This window comes from Chenopodium album, chromosome 22 (assembly GCF_948465745.1).
Source record: "Chenopodium album chromosome 22, dcCheAlbu1.1, whole genome shotgun sequence".
NCBI classification, from domain to species: Eukaryota; Viridiplantae; Streptophyta; class Magnoliopsida; order Caryophyllales; family Amaranthaceae; genus Chenopodium; species Chenopodium album.
The window spans coordinates 14,906,829-14,918,460 of NC_137855.1; the positions used below are offsets into that span (position 1 = coordinate 14,906,829).

The window sequence follows — 11,632 nt, forward strand, 5'->3', positions numbered from 1 at the left end:
TCTTTCACTTTCTTGTATAATATGGTTGGATATGGGATTAAAAATTTACATGGAGGATATTTGTTGTTCGAGTACTAATCACACTAGGACTAGGATAATACTCTGTAGGATATAATAATCACAAAGAATAAAAAATAATCACTATGGAGAACAAATATATCTTTTTTTTTTTTTTTTTTTTTTTTTTTTTTTTTTGACAAGGAGAACAAATATATCTTTATTTAATCTTTACGTATTATATTTCGCTGCAATTAGAAATCGAGTAAATTTTCTTAATTGCAGAGTGGTCTCGAACACTGCCAACTAGATCAATTAAATATTCAAATTATCTTTACATACTTCCCCCGTTTCTATTTAGCTGACGCGTTTGATTTAGACACATATATTAAGGAGAGGAGAGAGAGTGATAGAGAATGAAAAAGCAAGTAGGGTAGCTTGTAAATACAAGGTAAAACCAAGTGGAGTAGCTTGTCAATGAAGCCTTAGTTTACGGGGATGTGGTAAGATGGAGTTGCTCTCTATAGTGGATTTGAAACCTTTGGTTGGTATTGTTTGGTTATAATCCCTTGTGAGCTTTTTTTTTGTTCTAGCCTTCATCACCTTGTTGAGCGGCAATTTAGGATCCTTGACTATGCGTGTCTTAATCCTTGTTTTGACCTCTAGCTCCCAAGATCGTGACCGAGCCACTCTACGGGAGGAAAAGGGCACCTTTTCTCATTTTTCTTTATTTTCTTTATGTTTTGTTACAAATTTGGTTTTCTATTTTGCATCAACATACTTATTAACCAATTTATTTGAGCCTAATGTTTCCCGCTCTTGTTTAAACCGCATTACAAACCTAATGGCCTATGTTTAACAACCCAATTAGTTAGTGAAGCAGTGTCATGTGAGGTTTGAGTTTTGAGAGTGTTGAATATGAACAAGAAATTTTGTGAATTGGTTTAAGTACGGTATTGAAAGTTGAGCTTGAAATGATTATGCAAAAAAGTTTGAGAAAAAAGATGCAATTCAAGAAAATCAAATGAAGTTTCAAGAAAAAGCCGTCCATAGTTTAAAAAAGCAAGGACACCAAAAAAAAAAAAAAAAAAAGGAAAAGAAACAAAAAACACAAAAATATTTTAGTTGGTTTCGTATCTCTTCCCTTGTTTAAGCATTGAGGACAATTCTTCGTTCAAGCTTTTGGGGGGGGGGGGGAGCGTTTCTTCTTTTTTTTGTATTTATTATGTGTTAGTGTTGAGTAAGCTTGGGGGAGATGACATTATTGGTATTTTTGTTTGATATTCTGTGACTTCTTGAGTTTGTTTTTGAGGTTTGATCACCCTTATTGCTTCACTTAGGAAATATCACCAAAATTTTTAAATTTTTACTCTGCCTTGACCCCTAGCCTTACATTACAACCAATAAAAGACCCTTAGACTTTAGTGGGGTTAGGTCAAAGAATGGTGGAGGGAGATAGACTTCAAGCCTTTGGAGAGAGTATGCATAGTTGAGATGTCGTGATTACCTTCTCAAAGTTTTTCATTTCTTAATCTTTTTCCGGTTCCTTCGAGGAATCATGAGAAGCTAGTTTAAGGGTTGATTTGAAGCTAGTGGAGAGAATGCGACCCGATTGGTTGGGGCTAGGGTGGATTGAGTCCTCATTAGTTCTCTATGCTTAACATATGTTATGTTTCAATCAACCATTGACATCTTGGAACGTTCATACATTTGTCTATTTAGAAAGGTTTGCATTCATTGGTGCTTGTTCCTATCTCTTGTCCAAATATGAACTTTGTGTTTTCTTTCTCTTTTTATGTTTCTTTTTCTTTTCTTTTTATTTCCTTGCCTTAGTTTTTATTTAGAGTTGTATATTAAACTCTTAGGACACCCTCACGAGAGCACACTCGTCCTCTAGGGCGATCTAGGGGTTTAAAGGGCTTGTCTTTAGTTGTTAAAATTGACCGTGATTCCTACGAAAGTGAGTTAGTGTACATTCTTATTTTCCTTTAGTGTCTTAGCTTTGCTTGAATAATTCACTCTCCTTCTCCCGTGTTTTATTTTAATTTGCTCGAGGACGGGCAAAAGGTTAGCTTGGGGGAGTTTGATAAGTGACTTTTATGTCACTTTTAGGGTGTTTATTGAGTCGTTTTCCGGCCTTATTTTCCAATAATTTCACTCTTTCTAGTCTTTATTTCATTTATTTGCTTATTCTCATCTTTTGTCTTTTAATATGAGTATTTGGTATTTTTAGTGTTTTTAGTTTAATTTCATAGCTTTAGTTAATAATTTCTCTTTTCTCTTGTTTTCTTATTTATTCTAGTTTCGTATTTTATTTTAATTTTATTTTACTTCGTTTTATTTTATTATTTTAGCCTTTATCCCAATTCACCCTCATGTTTGGTTTTGTTTGTAGTAACGTTCACGTCGAGGGCTTGGTTATAATCAAAGTCACATTCGCAAGTCCAAGGTCAAGTGTTCTAACAAGCAAAGTCGAACTCCCTCACTCCCTTTCCATATGCCAAGCTGCTGCCATGCTTGCTATCCCCTTACCCTACACTCCACCATCACCTAAACCTACACCACACACTCCTCTTCACCTCCCCTGCTCCATCTCCTTAACCCACAGCGCACCACCATCTCAACCACATCCACCCAATAGCAATAACAGCAGCAGCAGAGCAGCCGTACACAGCCACCACAATCCCCTGACCCGCAACTCCAATCATCCCTACTACCAGCCCACATCAACAATTCACCCACACACTCTACCACTCACCAATTAAATTAACCACCAACTCACGCATAAACCAAACACCTAAAACTACCTTCGCGCACCACCTTCAGCCACTCAAACCGAGCACCAACTGACACCAATTCACCGCATCCACCAACCATCACAAACCACCAGCTGCGCCACCGTTCTCAATCACCGAAACAGAAGCAACCTCCAATACAGAGCAACCCCCAATATGAAACAGCCCAATTTAGCCCCAATTCGATTGAAGCTACTCGCGGCCGCGCAGCACTGTTAGAAGGCGCACAAATGGAGTCCAAAATCAAAGTTGAGGCAGTAGCATTTGTGCGACCTCTGCGCGATGTCTTCGCGGGCGCGCAAATGTGGGTTCAATCACGAGCTTCTCACGTGAGTTTAATGAATTTTGAACGGCCTTGATTGATGCTTGATTGATGACGATAAGGATTAACGGTGGTGATTCTGTGATGATGCGTGGTGATGGTGTTGATGGAAGATCAGAGCAGCCACGAAAGGGAGTGGAATTTTTGGTCTGATTTATTTTCGTGGGTCTGATGACTTGGGGGGTTTTGATTTTATTTTCCTTTTTGTTTTTCTTTTCTTTATATTTATTATTTCCTTTCTTTTCTTTTACTTATTTTTCACTTATTTTATTTATTTTTCTTTCTTTATTTAGTTTGTATATAAATACCCCTTTTGGGGTTAATTCTCTCTAAACTTTGAAAACAATTTTATTCTACCCTAGATTAGATTAGTTTAGCCTCTTTTATTTTCTCTCTCTTAGGGTTAGATTAGGGTTTTCTCTCTCTAGTTTAGGAGTAGTTTAGAGAGAGAAAGCTTGGATTTTTCATCGAGTTTTGAGAGGTTGAAGAAGCAATTTGTGGATTTTCTTCTCATTTATTCAATGAGTCTTCCTAACTTTCTCTCACCTTTATTGCTTTCATTTATTATTGTTTTTGCTTATTTGTTAATTGATTTGAGTAGATTAATTAGTGTAGCTGTTTGATTCTAACTTCTATTCTTGTTTTACCTTGTTTTTGTTCATCATTTTTGCTTAGATTTTGTTCCAGGGAATTGGATGAAGATTATGTTAATGAATTAAATGATTGATTGTGATTATTATGCAATTGTTTCTTGATTATTGTGTATGGATGATGCTTTTATGGATTAGAATCTTTCTAGCTAATTGATTCTATGCTTTTAATTGTGCTTTCAATCAATTGTGCGAAAGTGAGTTGGTTGAGAGCCCTAAATTCTTCCATACCTTTGCTAGGCCAGTTGCAAAGTGAATTAGTTTAGTAGGATAATTAACATGCTTGATTGTGCGAAAGTGAGTTAAATGTGTTGATTGTTCCTAATCGAGGTCATTTTCATCTAATTATATGATGTATTTAATGCATTAATGTAATTGGATTCCACTTTCCCTAGTTTTAGTTGTTTGTTCTTAGTTGTGTTTAATTTATTCTCTCTTTACCTCACAACCGTACCTAGTAGTCTAGTTGGCACAAATTGATACATTTAGTCCTTTTGGGTTCGACCCTATATTTACTCCAATACTTGTATTAGGGTAGTTTAGGTTTTATAAATGATTAATTTGATTAGGGTAGTAGCTCAACGACTTACTTTCACCTTCCGATCAGAAACGCCTAGTTTTTTCGAATATTCTAGGATATTTTGGAAAAACTATGCATTTCAACCTAGGTCATTCGAAAATCCTAGGCGTTTCCTGGGTTTCGAATTTTTTAAAAAATTAGCGCAACATACCGATTCTGATCGATTCGACGAGCCTTCGGCAAGCGTCAAAGGTTGTGTTTCTAGTATTTCGTCGTTGTCCATAAGATCTAACGAAATTGATTTTGCAAAATTTATAAAATTTGTTTGATTTCATGGTGGTTGGGGTGGTTGTCCGATGAACGTTGGTGGCTGTTGACCACTAGAGAGAACGATAAAAAGTTTTGTGTCCAGTAAAAGTGTGAAATTGAGGTAAAATTAATTATTTTTATAGTCCTTATAATAAGGTTAAATACGTAACTTTATTTTATTTTGCGGGTGTTAGTTAGATAATTGAGGGTATATATAATTATAATTAAATAAAATTTTATACAAAATATCTATTTGTGAGATTTATTTATTTTTTTTGAAAAAACATATCGAATGGACTTATTTGTGTTTACTCCGTAATAATTTTGGATACTTAAAGAGGAAAAAAAAATAAACGGTTGAGATTAATTAACAAATGGACGTCTAAGATTAAAACAAGTGAAGAAAACATGATACAAGTAGAATTCCGTTATAACCTAGACCTCCGTTTTTCTGCTATAAAAGCATTGGTTATTCAATTCCTAAGAACGAAGTGATCCCCAAATTGATTGAATCCCGTAGCCCACCACAAAAATCTGCAAATTTTGAAATTCAAATATTGAGGTTTGTGAAATTGCAGGTTTTAATTTATCTCTTTTGAGTCTGTGTTGTTTGTTACGTTTCAGTTGGTTTGGTAGAATCAATTAGGGTTAACTCTAAATAGCAGAAAGATTGAAATTTCTTTGTTTTCTGCAAATTCCTGAATTCCATTGCAAAATGGCGGACATTGAATTCCATGGCGGACATTGAATTGCAAAAACCGGTGGCCATTGAGCGGTGCCTTTTTCAAATTTTCTACTAGTGTATATATACGTAGTACACTAAATATTAGCCGAAAATCGCCCAAAAAATCATCAAAATCGTTGAAAATATTGGAGTATAAGTTACTGTTGCATTTCAGAACAAATTTCTGTACGAAAATATTGTTCTTCACCAACCTCCATTCAAAATTTTCTTCAATTTGTTCTCCGTCAAATTAGGGTTCGTGTTTGCAAAAATTCTAACTAAATTGCCCAATTAAGAATAAAATTCGTTGAATTTGAGCAAAATCAGAAGGAGTTGATGGCCCTGTTTGGGAAAAAGCTGAAAGCTGAAGCTGATTGAGCTAGCTGATTTTGACTAGCTGATTTTATTAACTTATTTGACTAACTTATTGTATTAACTGATTATATATAAGTGTTTGGTAAATAGCTGATAGCTTAAAGGTGATTGAGTATGTGAAATGACCAATAAGCTAATTGTGGGGTAGGTAGTTTAGATAGGATTTTAAATTAAATGAGGTTATAAGTGTCATTTCACAATAATTAATGAATAAGCTAATTGAAAAAGCTCCTGAAGTGAGCTTTTTCAAAAAGAGCTTATTTAGTGGAATAAGCTCTTTCAATAAGCAAGCTTACTACCAAACACTTGTATTAGCTTGTTTGACTAGTCAATCAGCTAAATTTAGTCAAATAAGCTAATATACCCCCAATAAGCTTACTACCAAACAAGGCCGATGTGATTTGCTTTGATTTGGAGCAATTACAATGGATTTTAGAGAAAATTTGGCGGTTTTAAGAGAGAAGATGAAGGAAAGTTTGAAATGTGTTTGATGAGAGAGAAAATCAGATGTTTTGGGTAAAATATATTGGGCAGCTTCATTATTTAAACTAATGCCAATATGCCATTACTTGTTCATTATTGATCTAAACCGCTTTAATCTAATCCTAATTATTTATATAATTATAATTAAATAAAATTAATCTAATGGGAGATTTATTAAATATTTAATGGGAGATTCATTATTTAATTAAATTATATACTCCCTCCGTTTCTTATTTCTTGCAACAAAGGGGGTATGCACGGTTCCCAAGTCAAAAGATTTTAAGCATGTTTAATAAAAAGTAAGGGTATGTTAATAATGTAATTAAGGAGAGAGGGTGAATAATTAATTAAATAACTAAAAGTTCAGCACCACCACCAATGAAGACACACGCCACCAGAACCACCAGCAATGACAAGCAACCACAAACGAAACCACCCAGAAACCACCCGAAACCACCTGCAATCACCCAACGGCACCACAACCACCACCCAGACCCACCACACTAAGTCCACCCACCTAACCCACGAAACCACCAAAACCCCTCCTCCACCCCTGCGAAACCACCAACACTACCAGATCTAGACCCACCGACACCAGACCACGCCACCAACCACCAGATCCACGCCACCAACCTACGACCACGCCACCAACCCCACGACCCACGAAACCACCAGACCACGCCACCAACCCCACGACCCACGAAACCACCAGATCCACACCACCAACCTACGGCCACCAACCTACGCCACCAACCCACGGAACCCACGACCACCAACCCACGAAACTACCAGAACGACGCCACCACCGTACCAGACCCGCGCCACCAAACCCACGCCACCAACCCCACCAATCAGATCTGAAACCCACTAAAAGATGAAGATGATGCAATGATAGATGAAGGAGGAGAGAGAAAGTGGAATTTGATTATGAGAGATGAAGATGATGGAATGATAGATGAAGGAGGAGAGAGAAAAAGGAATTTGATTATGAGTGATGAAGAAGATGGAATGATAGATGAAGGAGGAGAGAGAAAGACAATGGGTATGATTAATTGGGTGTGATTTAATTGATAATCAATTTAGATTAAGGTTATAATGGGTTGTTATTATGGGTAGCATTATGTGTTAAAATTTATTTAGTAAGGGTATATTGGTCATTTTGACCGAAAAAAGTTTCCAAATAAGGAAAAAAATAAGTTTGTTGCAAGAAATGTGAACCACCCCAAAATGGCAAATGTTGCAAGAAATAAGAAACGGAGGAAGTATATAATTTTTTTTTTTGAAAATAAATTATATATATATAATTATAATTAAATAAAATTTTATACAAAATATCTTTTTGTGAGATTTCAAAAAACTATGCGTTTCAGCCTAGGTCATTCGAAAATCCTAGGCGTTTCATGGGTTTCGAATTTTTTTTAAAAAATTAACGCAACGTACTGATTCTGATCGGTTCGACGAGCCTTCGGCAAGCGCCAAAGGTTGTGTTTCTGGTATTTCGTCGTTGTCCATAAGATCTAACGAAATTGATTTTGCAAAATTTATAAAATTTGTTTGATTTCACGGTGGTTGGGGTGGTTGTCCGATGAACGTCGGTGGCCGTTGACCACTAGAGAGAACGGTAAAAAGTTTTGCGTCCAGTAAAAGTATGAAATTAAGGTAAAATTAATTATTTTTATAATCGTTATAATAAGGTTAAATACGTAATTTTATTTTATTTTGTGGGCGTTAGTTAGATAATCGAGGGTATATATAATTATAATTAAATAAAATTTTATACAAAATATCTTTTTGTGAGATTTATTTATTTTTTTGAAAAAACATATTGGATGGACTTATTTGTAGTTTACTCCGTAATAATTTTGGATACTTAAAGAGGAAAAAAAATAAACGGTTGAGATTAATTAACAAATGGACGTCTAAGATTAAAACAGGTGAAGAAAACATGATACAAGTAGAATTCCGTTATAACCTAGACCTCCGTTTTTCTGCTATAAAAGCATTGGTTTTTCAATTCCAAAGAACGAAGTGAAATTGCACAAAAATCTGCAAATTTTGAAATTCAAGTATTGAGGTTTGTGAAATTGCAGGTTTTAATTTATCTCTTTTGAGTCTGTGTTGTTTGTTACGTTTCAGTTGGTTTGGTAGAATCAATTAGGGTTAACTCTAAATAGCAGAAAGATTGAAATTTCTTTGTTTTCTGCAAATTCCTGAATTCCATTGCAAAATGGCGGACATTGAATTGAAACAAGATTGTTTGATTGAGATTTTGAGTCGATTGCCCGTTAAATCATTGATTAGATTTACTTGTGTGAGTAAGGGTTGGTTGTCTTTGATTCGATCCCCTGCGTTTGCTACTAAACACTATTCCAGTCGTTCGAAATCTCATCAATCTATTTTATCCGTTTTTAACTCAGGTTGTTCCATCTCCTTATTTTCCTCCCAAAACCAAAACCTTACTTTTGAAACCGCCTTCAAATTCCGCCCCGTCGTTGCCTATGATCCCCTCCGCTTTCAAATCTATCATTGCGATATTATCAAACACATCTCGGTTGTGGGGCCATGTAACGGCCTCTTTCTCATCAGTCTTATCAAAGGACATTTTGATTTTGTTTATGTGCTTTTGTTATGGAACCCGGCTACTCGTCAAGTCTTTAAACTCGCTCCCTTGCTCGATGACAACAACAATCCTGTTATTTGCAGTTATTACGGCTTTGGCTTCGACTGTGTTACCGATGATTATAAGGTTGTTTGTCCGTATGATAGGAGTGACTCTGGCATTGATTACAGTGTTGTGTGGTTGTATTCCTTAGCTACTAATTCTTGGAGGCGCCTCCATTATGCTTATGACAATGTTCAATTTGATCCAGAAATGAGGGTGAGCAACACGTCTTCCTGTAATGGTCGCATGTATAATTGGATATTGGATCACAGGTATGTTAATCCCGCTCAAACAAGAAGATACTCTCTTCTTTCGTTCGACATGGTTGATGAGGTTTTCGTCGAGACCCATTTGCCTCCTGATGTAGAAAAACCCCATGGCTTTTTGAATCACGGCTCCAACCAACCTAGTGTCTATTCTGTTCATCAAAATGGGAGCGGTTTTAGCCTGCAATATTGGGTTCAATTCTTTCGGGGTATGGTCCAACCGGTGTTTGGAACAAAGTACTTAATGTCAGTATGCCTGGATGGCCATCAACTTGGAGTATGGTATTGTGGAACAGCAATGAGATTGTGTTCAGCTATGATGATACAATAACTTTGCTCAATTTGACTACCAAACAAATAAAATCCCTTGGAATTCCTGCTTATGACACTCTTGTTGCATATACAGAGAGTTTAGTTTCAATAGCAAAATACGTGCGCCAATAGCCTATAATCGATCACTCATCAGTACAAATCAACACCACAGTATCATCCTTGCCCTCTCCCTTGCACTTGCACTTGCCCTCGCCATTACAACATATTCTACCTCAAGAAGATGATGGTGATGATAGTGATGATTCGGCCTCATCCGCTGACAGCGCTTTCATAGCTCCTGATATAACTGCTTTCGCTCACTATAACACAGTTTATATAAATTATGAAGCAGATGCTGACTTTTATCCTTATAGATTAAATGAGGTTTTGAGGTTATCCAGTCTACCTTATTGTCTGGTTGAAATCAACCGCCCAATGGTTTCCAACCCCTACACATTCTAAATTTTATTAGAAACACAATGTTTTTTTTTTAAGTTTATCATTATTATTATCCATAATAAAATCAAGTTGTGTTATTTAGTACTCTATGATGTAATTTGAAATTCTTATATAAGCTTCCTTACAAAAGTTTTAAGTATTTGTTTAGATCGTAAACAAGTGTTTTAATTTTCTAGATTTGTTGAAATAAATCCTATTTAGTTGAGACAGTATGATCAAGGCAAAAACGCTTCCAAGTATATATATCCCTATGAAATGATACCTATGTTGGAAAGGTATTGAGCTAGTAATTTGGCAGTGAAATTCAGACGACTACTTATGTGGATAATCACTCAGTTAAGATGATAGTGAAATTCGACTAGCCGAATACGCATGCTAGGTGTTTGATAAAATGCCAAAGACACATTTCAGAACTGGGTGTTAGAAATTAGTACTACTTATGAGTCTTCTGAGCAGCCTTAGATATTTATCAGACCGTCTGGTGTGTACCAAGTGACTGCGGCTACGGCACGATCACATCATATACTCTGTCTGGAGAACAGCCAGCAGCTGCAAAACCGCGAAAGCATATATTATGTTAGAATCTGTATTGTGGGAGGTGTAATGTGTAAAGTTTGGTCTAATTAGTCGCTTTACCTCTCAATATAGCACCCCAGCTGCTCTATTCAAGTCACAAGCACCTGATTAGAATGCTTTGTTACATGTGTCTGCGAGCAAGAATACATCGAGCTCAATTTAGCTGAAGCATATGCGCAATCCCAGCTATCTTCTTCGTTTTGGTCGCATTCTCACTCAAATTAAACACTTCAAAGTATTTTTGGGGGAGAGTGGACATGGTTACTACTTATTATCTGAGCATTATGGTTGCAAATTTTGGCACAGGACGTTGATGAAAATCCCTTCAAAGCCATGTTCAGAAATCAATTATGTTCACTACGAGAAGGATAATATACTATATGACTATGATCAGAAAGATAGGTGCAAAGTTAAAGGTCAGAATATCCAGATATACTACTAGGGGTGGCAATTCGGGTCGGTGGGTCGGGTTCGGGTCAGATTTCGGGTCGATTTCGGGTTATGCTTAGAAATAATAAAAAATAGTATAAAACTTAATATTATTACGAAATATGAAATTTTGGTTAAATCGGGTCGAATTCGGGTTATTCGGGTTCGGATCGGGTCGGGTTCGGGTTTCTCTCAGTAACTTCGGGTCGGGTTCGTTCGGGTTATAGGGTCGGGTCAGGGATTGCCAGCCCTATATACTACACAGGGCGTGGTACCCTTAGCAAGTTACTAGCAAGCTGATCTGATAGTAACAAGATAGTACGTATGGAAACCGGAAACCAAAGTCCGAGCTTAAGATATTACAGCCAAATAATCATAATAATAGAGTGGCTTCTGAAGCAAACCTGTGACAATTGCGCTTATAGCAGTATGTGAGCAGAAGTTGTAAGATTATAACAGAATGATAATTTCCTGCATCATCAGAAGTTGCATTTCCCTGCTGCCTAGTTGTTATGCTATAAATCATGAGGCACTCTGTAGAGATATAAATCAATCAAGGCAAACACTCCAAAGAATATGTGGTCACTCTGACTTAAAAGTCAAGCAGAGACCTTTTTAAAGGAGTAATATAATTAGCTAAGTTTTTTTTAAAGGGAAGATTGCATGGTAATATATATTAAAATAATATAATTAGCTAAGATTTGTTTTTTTAAAGAGAAGATTGCATATCAACCATAATAATATGAGTATCTA

General features: G+C 36.1%; 1 pseudogene; it reads left to right on the top strand.

Moving 5' to 3' along the window:
- The first annotated feature begins 8,402 nt into the window (after positions 1 to 8,402).
- Positions 8,403 to 9,877, top strand: LOC145604005 (F-box/kelch-repeat protein At3g06240-like; annotated as a pseudogene).
- Positions 9,878 to 11,632: the final 1,755 nt, after the last annotated feature.